At 32.9% G+C, this 14,243-nt stretch overlaps 1 protein-coding gene and 1 long non-coding RNA gene across 3 annotated transcripts in view; both read left to right on the forward strand.

Moving 5' to 3' along the window:
* The window catches only part of LOC124369068, a 58,461-nt gene extending 47,313 nt beyond the window's left edge, over nt 1-11,148 (forward strand). The window contains exon 3 of the long non-coding RNA XR_006923036.1: nt 8,382-11,148. This is a non-coding gene — a long non-coding RNA (uncharacterized LOC124369068). The remainder of the gene's footprint in view (nt 1-8,381) is intronic.
* The window catches only part of LOC124369054 (KH domain-containing, RNA-binding, signal transduction-associated protein 2-like), a 245,546-nt gene that overhangs the window by 88,828 nt on the left and 142,475 nt on the right, over nt 1-14,243 (forward strand). The window lies entirely within an intron of this gene.

Below are 14,243 nucleotides of genomic sequence, written 5' to 3' on the forward strand. Positions count from 1 at the left end.
ATGCCAATATTTAAGCAAAATCAAAAATATTTAAGATCTCTTCAACTTTTTTCAATAACAATTTGCCATAGCCTACTTAAAAATACTACTCATACTACAAATTGTACTATTCTCCACGTTTCTATTTAGAGGAATGAAGTAGTAACGAGCTTTTGCACAAGGATTACCAAATAATAATGTTTTTTGTTTGTTTTTATCTTATAATGTATGAGTGTATATGCTTTTTGGTTGATGTTTAAGATTCTATACATTTGTATCCAATTTCAAAATAACGCTACTGTTGAAACTAACAGTATTATATATATATATATTTGCATATGTTTATATTTCATATACTTGGTGTTACCCGCGGCTTCGCACGCTATTTTCAAAATCTAAGTCCTTATACTACTTAGTAAATCAATTTATGATGGAGTCTAATGGAGTAATTGTTCAAGATAAACGTTCACAGTTTATTTCCTAATCTATTATTTATTCTATGTTTTTATCGTTGCGAAAATGGTTTCCAGAAATTTAATTAAAAAAAATATATACATCATAACTTACCGCCTTCAAATAGTGTTAAGCTATTATGCTAATATACGTAACTGTCTCATAATTGCAGTTTATAATGTACAGGAGCTTTGAAAAATTATATTTTTCAGAGCCGCCTGGTGGCGAGTTACATCGATGGGCATATCATATTAAGCTTCTCTAAAATTTAAATATTAAAGAAAACCTATAACCTGTTTCAAAATGGCGGTAATTATTCCATGAAAATAAGTCAAAACCTACTATCGTCCGTCGTTTTGAAATAGGTAAAAGGGTTTTGTTAATATTTTATTTTCAAAAAGGTCTACCAAAGGTTAACACAATTCATAAGTTTCATAACTAGTTCAAAAGATATAATTTTTTGATAGAATACACATACAGACAGATAGACGGAAAACTAAAGATTTTATGACTCACCTTCTTATGAATTCTTTGCTAATTTTTATGTGTGGAACACAATACCAAAGTATTGGATCACATTTACTGAACGCCCTGTATACAAAGTTTCAGATTTCTATTATTGTTCTATTATTAAGATTTATTGCCTAGATGTATGTGCGATACACGACCCCCCCTATCTTACAGAGCCCTTAAATAATGAGAACGAACAAGGTAGTAAAGTATTTGATACATAAATTATTTTCTCTTACACAATCGTAAGGCTCTGTAAACGAGTTTTTTTTTTTTATTTGAAACATTAACAATGTTAAAATATATGATAGACATAGTGTTTACAATTTTGACCAAGTAATTAAATACTGTTTACTAATTGTTATATCTTGTAAATGTAAACCCGATGTATAAAAGAATTCAAATGTCTCTCTTAAAAAAAATCATTCAGCAAAAAATATGATGTATCCGTAAATATTGTTTAGGGGTAGAAATCCTTGTAATCTTTTACCCACACACTTTGTCGACCAAATACAATTGCAACCTGAATTTAACAGTAGAATCATGAAAAGTAATAAAGTTGCTCACCAACTTAATGTATGTTGGCTATGAAGTATGTAAAGTGAAACATTTAAGAATATGAAAATAAAACAAAATTTTCAATGTAAACTTAGCGGATGTATTGAGTTTCTATTAGCCAAACTGGAATGGACAGGGAGCATTGATGATGTAATTGATCAATTAAGGGAGTACACACGGCGGCTGTATGTTTATTATGCCCTTGCATCAATGAACCTTTCTCTCTTAAAACTTTTACATTGTACAACTTCATATTTTATAAATCGTAACTAACTAATCGAATAAATGGGCTTTTTGTGTCTAGGACATGATTTTTTAAATATTTGTGGATATGAAATATATAACTCATTGATGGAAATCGTTTGTTTTGATAATTTTTTATGTTATGCTCATTATGATGGTTCGTATGTAGATTCATGAATATTGACTAATTTAACAAAACAATATTATTTTGTTATTTATATACAGGCATGTCTCTGTCCTTTAACTTAATTTGTTTTAAAGTTTGATTATTGTCATACTCCTTTTTACCTCTTCATCCATTGAAAATAGAATTAAGCATTCTCAACTTTCTAAATATATAATATTGTATTACAAGGTTAAGAATTTTGAATTATATTACAGAGTTACAGAGTATTTGAGTTATATACAATTACAAATATATATTTTGTACACTGTTAAAATAGCATTAATTTATTTGATTTCTATTTAATAATCTCCAGTCCATGAAAAATTTGTCAATTATATTTATGCTATGGGTTTTTAATAGATTTTAAGATTATTAATTTATTGTAGAAGAACCTTTTTTAGCAACGAAGTAGTGGTGGTTTGTTTTGTCTCATTCGTCATCACAAATTAGCGTGTTGTTTTATTAAGCACATGAGAGATCGCAAGTAATTCCTGTACGCCAATAGTTGTACGAATGCCAGTATACGTGCTCTGTTATTATTTGTGATTTTTCTTTAATAGAAAGTATTCTAGAAAAAATCCCGTGATGGGTTTTGCTGTTTCTCAGATTGTATTACTTCAAGTAATTTGCTTTTGAAATTGTGTTAATACGAAACTATTACATGTACTAAACAATTTTGTGTAAAATTTACATTACGCTGTATGTTGTGTGTTAGCAAATTACAAATAACAGCATGCAACCTGGAACGTGACTTAACTGTGTGTAATGTATTCATAAATTTACGTATTTGTCTCAGGGCGTATTGCTGAATTCTATCTCTCATAGTAGGGGACAGCTAGATTTTAATTATTGTGAAAAAAAGGAGTTTATGACTATCAGATGTCAAGGTCTTGGGAAGAAATATATGAGAAGAGAATATACGTTCCTAAGCTACTATTATTATCAATCATAATAATGCTGCAGAATTTAGAAAATTGCTTCAATTGTGCCGCGGATACAACCTCTTGCGTATTACTGAAATGAAAAAATACCTTTATCGGAAGACACTTTTTGTATAATAAAGACATTCTTACCACAACACCGTAAACAACAAAGTAATCTGTTAAAAAATAAAATGTGTAGTGAAGTCACTATATATATTTATTTATAGTGAAGGTTTTCTGAGAGTGGGAGTGCCGATGGCCGAGCGGTCTATCATGTTGGACTATCAGTGTGGGTTAGAGATAACGCAGGTTCGAATCCTGCCTGTGACCGTTGCACTTTTGTATCAGTACCATCGACCTTGCACTGTGTTGACTCTCCCCCTTATTCTGTTTGATAAGAATGCCAGTGGCCCATAAGGACGGGCAGAATAAGGCTTGTCTCGGCATGTTTCTGTGGACTAACTTAACCATACAATCCCACTGCACATAAACGTCGAACTTCTCCTGCTGGATATTATTCGCGCTACTTTTCATTTTGATCTTAGATTCTTGTAATTTTAATCTAATGTATTGTAATTGGCTAACAGAACAAATTGTTTCTTTAAACAAGTTAATGCGAAATGTATAATATAAGCACTAAGCACATTTTAATTAGTATAGGCTCTGAAAATGTGTTTTTAACATGTTTCTTGATAAAATCCCAAAGTAGACTTCAATGGGCGAAATACCCCTTGAATCTTGCTATTAGTCCCATATGATACGAGAAATTACTCATGGGTATAAAAGGATATGTAATTAAGAGGTATTAGTTTAATTATTGTACAGAAGTAATAATAATTAGGGTTTTTGACAAATTAATCACTAACTGAAGAAGTATTTGAAATTAACTTGATAATACATATATGCCTTTAATTCGCATGTATAACGTTTGTTTTCGTAGAAAAGTAATAACTGAGTGGTTCTAATAGAGCATTCATTTTGATATATCAAAGTTAGAAGTTTTATTTTTATAAAACTCAAAACATAAACGGGTTCACTTTACATTACCTCTTTGATTGTGATGGCACGCTAGAACTCTCCATGAAATTCAATATGAAGATGAGGCAGGACAAACTGTTTCATCAATGCAGGCTAATGTACGATGGAGAACATTTTATTTAAAGCTTATTGATTCTAAATGTAATAAACCCTGCAAATTTAACTATTTGCAATATATATTTAAACTATTTTAGACAAGGCATATTAAGGTTTCGTTTGATGAGTACCTATAATGTATAATATTTTACTCATATTAAAAGTGCGAGAACCGTATAAAGACGTGTATTGTTTGTGGCATTTACTGTAACATATGAGCAAGGTCTAGTCATTATACATGCAGAACACAATCTCGTGCTCTGAGGCCGGATACGGAATGAGGTTAGGAAATGAGCGTATTGAATTTCCAAACAGGGGTTTGGACCGAAGAGAGAAAGAAATATCCTGTCTAACTGCCCACTTTAACCGAATAAAAACAATGTAATTACTATTGTAATTAAATATATGCTCAATTCTGTCAATAGTTATTCAAATCCGATATTTTAAAGCTTTTACAATTAAATTAAATTTGAAACCACTATGCACTATGTTTTATTATTTTATGTTATTTTTTGATTTTACAGTGTTGTCACAGACATAGAATGTCAGAGAATTTATAAAATGGCAGGGGAAAGTCAGGTATCACTATTCAAGATTCCACCACTTAGGAAAATAAATAAAAAAGGAATCTTGAACTCTTTAAAATAATGAAAATAAAACTTGTTTAAGGAAATTATTTCTTAATTTATGACGAGCATTTGTATATCAAACATTGTTCTTGCCTACAAATCTGAATGTCTGGTCCCCTCGAGAGGGTTATCCTGTGTGTGTTGCAATATAAATTTAGATACCTATATAATGTATGCTTTTTGAAATACAAATTTAGGTATACAATGTATGCTTTTTCCATAGATAGTTAAATCTTAGTTGTCCAAAAGAGTTTCGGTTTTAAAATATCAAAACAAGTTAATTTTATAAAAAAAAGACAATCAAAATATATAAGCATATAGATGAAATTAAAAAAAAAACTCATTTCATGTATAAAAAAATAATCAGGTGTATGACCCACTGTGCTGGCATACATATACTCTGTCCATTAAATTAAATGTAAAGATTAGGCAGAGCAGTTCTGATAGTCAATTTAGACCATTTGAAGTTTTTAATTATTTAAAAACGTTCATCGAGAATAACACTACTAAGGTTGACACTACTGCCAGCCTTACTGTTGAAAAATATTGCAGGGCTCAAAACCTCAGATGTCTTTCAACACGAATTGCAAGTTGGCATTTTTCAGGTAAATTTCAATGTTTTTTTAGGAACTTTCAAAGCGCGTAACGTCTACATATATTTATATACTCGTATCTAGGGTTCTCGTCCCTCCAGATTCAAGATAGGGATCAAAAGATTCGCCATACCAAATAAAATGCATACTACACTAAGTGGATTTTTAATACTAGAAATTCATGAGCAAAAATATATTTGTTGATATAAAACTCTTGGCATTGGTTCCAAACAAAGAAATTTCTCAACAATAGGAAACCAAGAGAATCAGAAGTTCCTTATAAAATGATCCAAACATGTGTTTATTATTAGCGGGATGAGCGGGGGAATTAAATTTATTATGTTTGTGTAAAACCTCATTAGTAATAATTTTAAGGTATAGGTTATGTAAATTCCACAATCCATCAATAGAAATATTAAAAAGCTGTATTTAATATTTCTCCAGTACTTTATCTACAATTCCTCTGACCCTCTAAAACGAGGTCTCAATAATAAAAAAATGTTTCTGTGCCTTGAATTCAACTGAAAGGGTCTGGACGGAACAGAAGGTGGGACATTGTATTTCTGAGTGAAAAATGAAATGGTGTGACAAAAAAGGGCTGTCCTTTGAGTGTAATCCAGAGCTGGCACAAAGCTGTCATTCAGATTGATGAACATCCTCCCCGCCTTCACACATTCGGGTCACCTTCATTTACTTCTCATTGGTTCGTTTTCTTTTCTTTTCCCAAATAATTAACTTATTTCTTCAGAATACTTTGTATTATGTTTGTATTTCTTTATTTTTGCACATGAAATATTGATATTGTTAATAGTTACTCAAGCGTGAGAAAACAAATACTAAAACTGAATAGTCTTAAATGTGAACTCAAAACAATCCTGCAATATAAATAAATACATTTCCTTTGGTTACCATCGCCAAAACATGAATAAAAATACACCTTTGGAGTTTATAAAATTAAATGTTGGCATCTTATTTTTGATGGACACAGGGTGTAACTCAAAATGCCTGTGATGAATCAATCAGTTTTATAGGTTAGACAAAGCACAATGTAGAGCAGATATACTACATATGGTATTTTGATTTCCCCCAAGAGAACTCTGAATAGCTGATTATACATGAAACTTTTCCACCTTTGCGCACATTGATTACAGTATGTACAGCGGGAGAAACGTTTGGTGTATTGATACGAAACAAAGTGTTTTCCGCATAAAACGCCCATGGGGAGTCCATTGAAAATATGTTCATTCAATTGACATATATTGAATGAACATATACAGAGTGTTCCAAAATTAAAAGTTGAATGTTCGTTTGTTTTTAAATGTAAGCATAGGGCAAAACAAACATAATTTTAAAGGTCTTCTTAAAAGGAACGCATTGGCGAAACGGTTTTCACTTATCTCAATCTGTTTTAAAATGGCGGCAGTTTTGATTTTTTTATGTTAACATTTAAGGAGCACCCTGTATTAGTTTCTGTCTTGGTGGCTTCACTACATATACTTAGGTGGTTCCTTAGTACTCAGATGTTTTTAAGTTACAATGTAAGTCAAGAAGTTCAGATGATGTCTCCAACCTGTTGTGTCATGGTACAACAGCACAGCGTCACAGTTGCTTACTGATCCATTTACTTAGTTTCTGTCTGGTGGCTTCATTACATACACTTAGGTGGTTCCTCAGTACTCAGATGTTTCAGATGTTTTTAAGTTACAATGTAAGTCAAGAAGTTCAGATGATGTCTGCAACCTGTTGTGCCATGGTACAACGGCACAGCGTCACAGTTGCTATTTACTGATCCATTTACTTAGTTTCTGTCTGGTGGCTTCATTACATACACTTAGGTGGTTCCTCAGTACTCAGATGTTTCAGATGTTTTTAAGTTACAATGTAAGTCAAGAAGTTCAGATGATGTCTGCAACCTGTTGTGTCATGGTACAACAGCACAGCGTCACAGTTGCTTACTGATCCATTTACTTAGTTTCTGTCTTGGTGGCTTCATTACATACACTTAGGTGGTTCCTCAGTATTCAGATGTTTTTTAAGTTACAATGTAAGTCAAGAAGTTCAGATGATGTCTGCAACCTGTTGTGCCATGGTACAACGGCACAGCGTCACAGTTGCTATTTACTGATCCATTTACTTAGTTTCTGTCTGGTGGCTTCATTACATACACTTAGGAGGTTCCTCAGTACTCAATTTCTTTCAGGATGGCTTCTCTTGTAAAAACCCCAATAGTTTATTCCATTGGAATTATTTTAGTAAGCTTGCTATGTTTTATCACAAGTTGCGTTTTTGAGTAGAAGCAGTTTAGTTCATAGTTAAGTTCTCAGTTAGACAATTTTTAAAGTATGTAAAAGATTGAATTTTTTAGTGTTTTTGTTTCAATGGATTAGGAATTATATTAATTATTTTCAATCTTCTTCATAGTACCCTTTTTGTTTCAACAATACATAAATTAACCTGTTTTCAGTTTCTAGTTATATGCAGTTAGTTTGAAAAAAACTAATCGTATTTTATTCTAAAGCATTCATATCAGTCACTTTCAGTGGAATTGTCAGTGATATTTTACACTGAAAGTTGATAATGTATGTTCCATATGATACGGTTTGAAGGGCGTAATGAAATATGAAGGAGGAATTCAGTGAGGCATTGAAGCTTGCTCGACTTCTTTTGATGTTTGTTTGTTTAGGGGAGAGTTCTGTTGAGAACAAAGTTTTTGATCATCATTGCGTGATTGTGGCTTGAATGGAAGAGAGGAGCCTACTATAGGCCTAGCCGAGCACAATGAATGCTGTCCCTTTGAACTTCAGACAGCGTGCCCTTAAGCTTGGACCATTATGATTACCGCATTTAAGAGCGGGTAGAATTCAAAACAATGTCTGATTTGACAGGCAGTATCAGTCTAGTATACTATGTTAGTTTCGTACTCTTTGTTAGCGATGTCATTGCTAAGCTATTCCACAGGTAGTTATGCTGCCACTGGACATACTATTTATAATAAGCAGCGTGTATGGAAATGTGTGTTGGTTGAGTAAAACGTAAAACAATATCAGTCGTGTTATTCCATTATGATTTCCTTAACGATGACAAACATCCTAACGTCATGTTAAATTCGCAAACCTTGTATCGTGAAAAATGAATGTCAATAAAATATGTTTATATATAGTATATATTTAATATTTATATGTATGTGTTTCAGGTAAAGAAAAATTGGTGATGTCACGAGTGAAACAAAATAGTGTGTAAGTTATACAATCTTTTTCGTAGTTTTTTAATTATTAATTTAATTTGACGAATCTTTAGTTTAAATTGTAACAAACCCACGTGAGCATGCAATGTAATGAGTGGTCTATATGCTGGGTGTTGATCCTGGTTTTCCTAAACAAGGTTGATAATCAGCGTCTAAATTCAGGGTTACACCACACGTATGCATAGGCGTATTCAAGGGGAATGGGGTTTTGGGGTTGTACCCCTTCCATTGAAACTCATATGTAAGGTATATTTTAACTTGCGGTAAACTAAAAGTATACTTGTAATCGAACAATGTAACATAGTTCATTTTTGTTTTAATTTGTTTGATATTTTAACGATAACAGCTAACGTACAGTAAATTACAAGACTCGTGCTTTGTAAGTTTTCGGAATGACGAGTCCGTCTGCTACCTGTGGGGGATGACTGACAAACAATACAGACCTCACTTCCCGCGCTTCCTTAAAGGGAGATAGTGATCAACTACAAAAACTGTACTGATTGTGAATCTGAAGGTGCAGAGTCTGAAACTGTTAACCAAGTACCGATACTCGTAATTAATCTTATTTTACAAGTAGAGCTAGTTATGTGTTACTGAGACTGAAGTTTCAAATTCAGATAGGATACTCAATACTTCCACGATTTCCTTTTTTTTTACTTGAAATAGGAGATAAAACTCTGATTTTGATATATTGGATCCACATTTTTTGGGGAGATTTGACCAATGATCTAAAAGGATAATATTATTAAAAAACCTGCTACTACAATTGTCCAAAAAAATCTGACTGTGAATTTTTCCAATCTAAGCGTATTTATCAAAATAAGACCAGGTATGCCAACAATGTTATGTTATTTACTAGTTTACGAAGTGGACAACTACAGAAGAGAGATGTTGTTCGTTTTCCGTCCCGTGCTTGCTTTTTCATACACGTACTTCTGAAAATGCATTTTCTAGGTTTTATAACGATAGGAAAAAATTACTCATAGGTTTGAAAGGATGAAAACAGTTCTGAAAAAGGATTAACACACATTCTTAGTTATGAGAAACATGTAGTTACTTGGTAAGATCGTGTAAATGTATGAAGTAGACGATTTAGGGAAAGGTTTTATCTAGAGTTGTTCACATAATTAAACTTCTTGATGCTCGTGGATTGGCCTTTCGGGGCTCTGAAAACGAGTTCTTTGGATCATAAGCTAATAGCAACTTATTGGGGATTCTTGAGTTGATATCTGAATACGATATAGTACACCTATGTACCAAATAATGACAAGTTATTTGTCAAATACAACGTGAAGAAAGCAATACCATACGATAAGTGTTGATTCAACGCCCGACATTACTCACCGTGACCAATTAACCTTTATTGTGCGCTATACCTTAAGTAATGATTGTGCTGTAGAATTATTCTTATGTTCTTAATGATAGAAATCCACACTGGCGCTGAAATACATGACTTGGAAGTTACACTACTTGTGTTATTGTTTCATATACTGGAACGGTTTAATGGAGCAACGAGAAGGGTGCAAAACATCAACACTTACCTTGGAGTTTATACAGATCCTTCAAATAATATGTACAAGGTTATCGAGAAAGGTTTGATCATTATGAGATAAAAGGCACGGAGCTGGGAAAAAGCAAGGTTGCCGTCTATGATCTAGACTAAGGTCAAATGAGAGAAAACCCTTTCAGGACATGACGAATATGATAATGATGTCGCCAGACTCGACGGGACACATGACACGACTGTTAATAAACTTTGTGTCATAGTCACATTTATTTTAATCTAGACAACAGATCAAAAATTAATTTCGAGCGCACGGAAGTCTTCAGTATTTTATACAACTAGTTTACTTTGGGTTAGAGATTCCGTTTGGATACAAACGTATTCCGCAGGATTTTGATTGATTTTTCACGAAACTCTGGGTAAGTTTTTGTGTGTGGAGGGTCGTAAATTTCTTTGGGCCTAGGGGCCCGGGCCCAAGAAAGTGAAATACGCCACTGAGTAGGGCAACAGATAAAACGATTAGTCAAGATAAATAATTGCAGAATTGTCTCTTATCTAGAAAGACAAACGGCGTGAACTAATGGCATCGACCACCTGATACATCACTTAGAAATACTGTCAACACAAAAAAGTGGCGTTGTAATTATACCACTACGTCGCGTCGTGGTGAGTTGGGAAACTGAGTGATAACATGTGAAACTGTGCTGAAGGATTTAAGAATTCAAAATGTGTCCTGTAGTTTCTGTAGCCTATACGGCAAATTCAATTATGTATCTGTAAACGTGAAGCATGAAATGTGACAATATTGATGATAAGAAAATTGTGTAAATGAATGACCACTTCAATAAAACTTGGTTAAACTCTTCAATAAGTAATGTGGTTGTGGAGTAAATGATTTTTTAGATCTCATCCAGCAAAACACGTCGCTAGTTCATGTATTCTTTAATAATGTTGTTAACAGTTAATTGTATCGAGTATCGCAAAATGTAGGTAGTAGGGCTGCCATTATATCCGAGACCACTGACGTCTCTGCCAAACCAACTCTCAACTTTGTAATTTTCTATACGTTAAAGTTGGAACTCGGCTGTCAGACTTGAACGACTTCCCCAGCGTCGTGAGCCGTGGCAGGAACATTTCTTAGATGTGACAACCACTCACTTGAAACCTAAGTTCTTGTTTATTCTCAAATAACTACTATTACTAAAGTTAAAACGAAAGTAAACCTTTGTTTAAAAAATAAAATGAGTTTTTATTTAATAAAAAAAACTTTAATTATATTTTTTTTTAAATTTGGTTTTATTTGATAATTAATAAAAGATTCTCTTCAAATATGTATATAAATCATAACAATTATTATATAACCACTTTTTATTTCTGTAGAAGATTCCTACAGTAAGAAATAGAAATTCTTTAATTTTAAATAAAAAGAACCTCTGTAGTTAAGTATCTTCATCTGTCTTCGCAAATTCTTACCTAAAATCTGTTGTCTGGGCCAAATACAATGTTATAAAATACGGTCTGGTTAAGTAAATAATAAAATTGTACATTTTTAGTAGTAAAAATAAAATAGTTTTTTATCAATGTCTTTCATACTTGACTGAATCAAATATTATACCAAAGTCCCAAATCCTTCGGCAAATCTAAATTTTTCTTAAAATCCTCACACCAGGAGAAAATTTAAACTATATTATATAACATTTAAATGAAGTCTTAAAAGGTTATCATGTGGTAAATCAAATCACCTTAAAATATTATTCTTATATTAAACTGAAAATCTTTAAACTCTTACACACATCGAAATGACACGAGTTTTAACACTGAAGCATATTCTTCCGAAAAACCCCTATTAATTTCTACTTAAGGAAATGCCTTCGAGTCTGTTATGCTACCTTCCCCCAGTAAAACATGCGCCGTGCTCACTTTGTTCACTGCAAAACGCGGTCGAGTCGGATTCTCCTACGCTGAGACGAAAATCTCCCCTCATGATTCTCCTCCAGATATGGTATAATATAGGTTCTGCACCCAACTTTTTGACCAAATGTGCTTGCTCATGAAAACTGTTATGAACAACAATACAATTTAGGGGACAGGAGAAAATCTGAGCCAACATTGGTTGGTCGGTTCCGCCTAAGTCATTTATAGTTTGTAGAATTTAAAGAATATAGTCTACAATTTTTAAGATTTCCTCCTAATATAGAGAAGAGTTAGTACTTAGTTAGGTTGTCAAAGATAGCAATATTTTGTACAGCTCAGGGAACGACTGTATTAGGATCGTTTACATAATCCTTGAGCTGACTGTGTTTGATCTGTACTGACACAATGTTTGTACGCGTATTTTGATAAAAATTGTACTGCTAAAACGGTAACCCAAAATATCACTTAAGGTTTAATGACACTTGTTTGGAAACCAAAAGATATTTTTAACGTGCAGATTAAATAATCAAGTTAAATAATAATTAATTGCAGATTAATTAAATTAGTGCAGATTTGTCTTTTTTTTAACGCTGAGTGTCCAGAATGACTATATGCAACGTTCATGACTCTAATTGTTAAACATGTTAGTGCTGTTCAGTAAAGTAATAAAAATAAATAAATCTATCTAACAAATAATTGTGTGGACTGACCTGTCTGAAACTCGTGTTTTGAGTGAGAAACATCCATCGTAGGCTGCAGGAAAGATAAGATGTTGGAGCGGGAAGTCTCGGACGTGTCAAGCACTGTTAGTTTAGGTGGACCTTGTTAAGATAACATGGTTAGTTAGGCCACCAAGTGTTCCCAGAGAGAGGCTTACAGTTTGTCACCAGAACTTACAAGGACTTCTTTCTGCAGATATTTTTGCATTAAACATCTCACTATTTATTCGCGTTATGCTTTTTTAATATGAAATGATTTCAAATTCAAAACTTCAGAAGTAAATCTCTCATTAAATTAGTATTAAAGTGAGATCAGAGCTCATAGTAAGACATTTTCGCGTACAAAAAGAAATAATTAGTTTTATTTAGCAATCCCATATTACACACACGTACGCACGCACACCTTCGGCTCACAGGAGACTACGCACTTGCTCCAGTTGAGTAAGTATTGACCAATTCGGGGATAAGCTGAAATAGGTAGTAAGTAGAAATAACAAATAAAGGTGTTTATTAATGCGTGCATTAACGTTTCTGAACGTTTCAGTGAGTTTGAAGACACATTCTTTAATTGTGCCAAATTTCACGTTTCCATCGCCATGGGATAGAGAAACAAAATCACTAGTATATTTGTGACACCCAGGTTCGGCTGCTACCTAGCAGAAAGTCATTCACTGGCGAAATAAGAACTCCGCCATTTCAAATTTTTCAAAAATATTCCCGATGGTTATATAGTAAATTCCACCCGTGTAACAAATTCCAAGTTTGTAGTTGTATACTTTTCAGTGAGAGACCTGCATATATATATATATATATATATATATATATATATATATATATATATTAGTGTGAGTTAAAAGTATGGATACACTCTGTTTAGGTTTTGATGGATAAAGATAGAGAAAGAACTTTGGAGGAGAAAGAAAGTGAAGGAGTAAAGAATTTATTTACTGTTATCACTTTGTCCATTTCCACAAAATAGGATTTTGGGGGGCTCAAAATTTTTAAATGTACACACCCATAAAGTGACACCACATTTGTACGGTCTTGATAAAGGAAGAAAAACAGTGGAAACTATAGCTTTCTATTTCTATTACAAGCCAGTACAAAATGGAAGCTTATTGTAATTATTAAAAATTAATTGAAGCAAAATATGAACATCCACAATCAGAAGGTAAGTAAGTTCAATTGAAAACCACTTTCTTTACAAGCTAAAACCTGCTTTACATTTATGCTGAACGCAGGACTCCCTTATCTTATCGGTTTTGAGGAAGTCAAGTACCACGTTTGGTTTCTGTTTGGAATTAACAAAGTTAAGATGTTTCTGTGTACTTGTGATACTTGACGTTGATAATTGAGTGTTTAAATGAATAAGAGCTTATTATGATCCTGATGATGCGAGGCTATGGAGACCGGGTAAGATCTTATGATAAAGTAGGGAATTTATTCAGTAACACTTATCCCGATCGAAACCCTGTATCTAAATTATAAACCAAGAGTTGAAAAAACAATGCAACGTTTCTAGGAAACAGGTTAAAGATTCAGCGTTAAAGACCGCCCCAAATCTGGACGACCAAAATCGGATACAACCGAAGGATTGTCACTTGACGTTTTACAATCTGTTGTAGAAGATCCTCATGCCTAAACAAGAGATGTTTCTCAAATATTAGGTATACA

Source organism: Homalodisca vitripennis, chromosome 1 (genome assembly GCF_021130785.1).
Source record: "Homalodisca vitripennis isolate AUS2020 chromosome 1, UT_GWSS_2.1, whole genome shotgun sequence".
NCBI lineage: Eukaryota > Metazoa > Arthropoda > Insecta > Hemiptera > Cicadellidae > Homalodisca > Homalodisca vitripennis.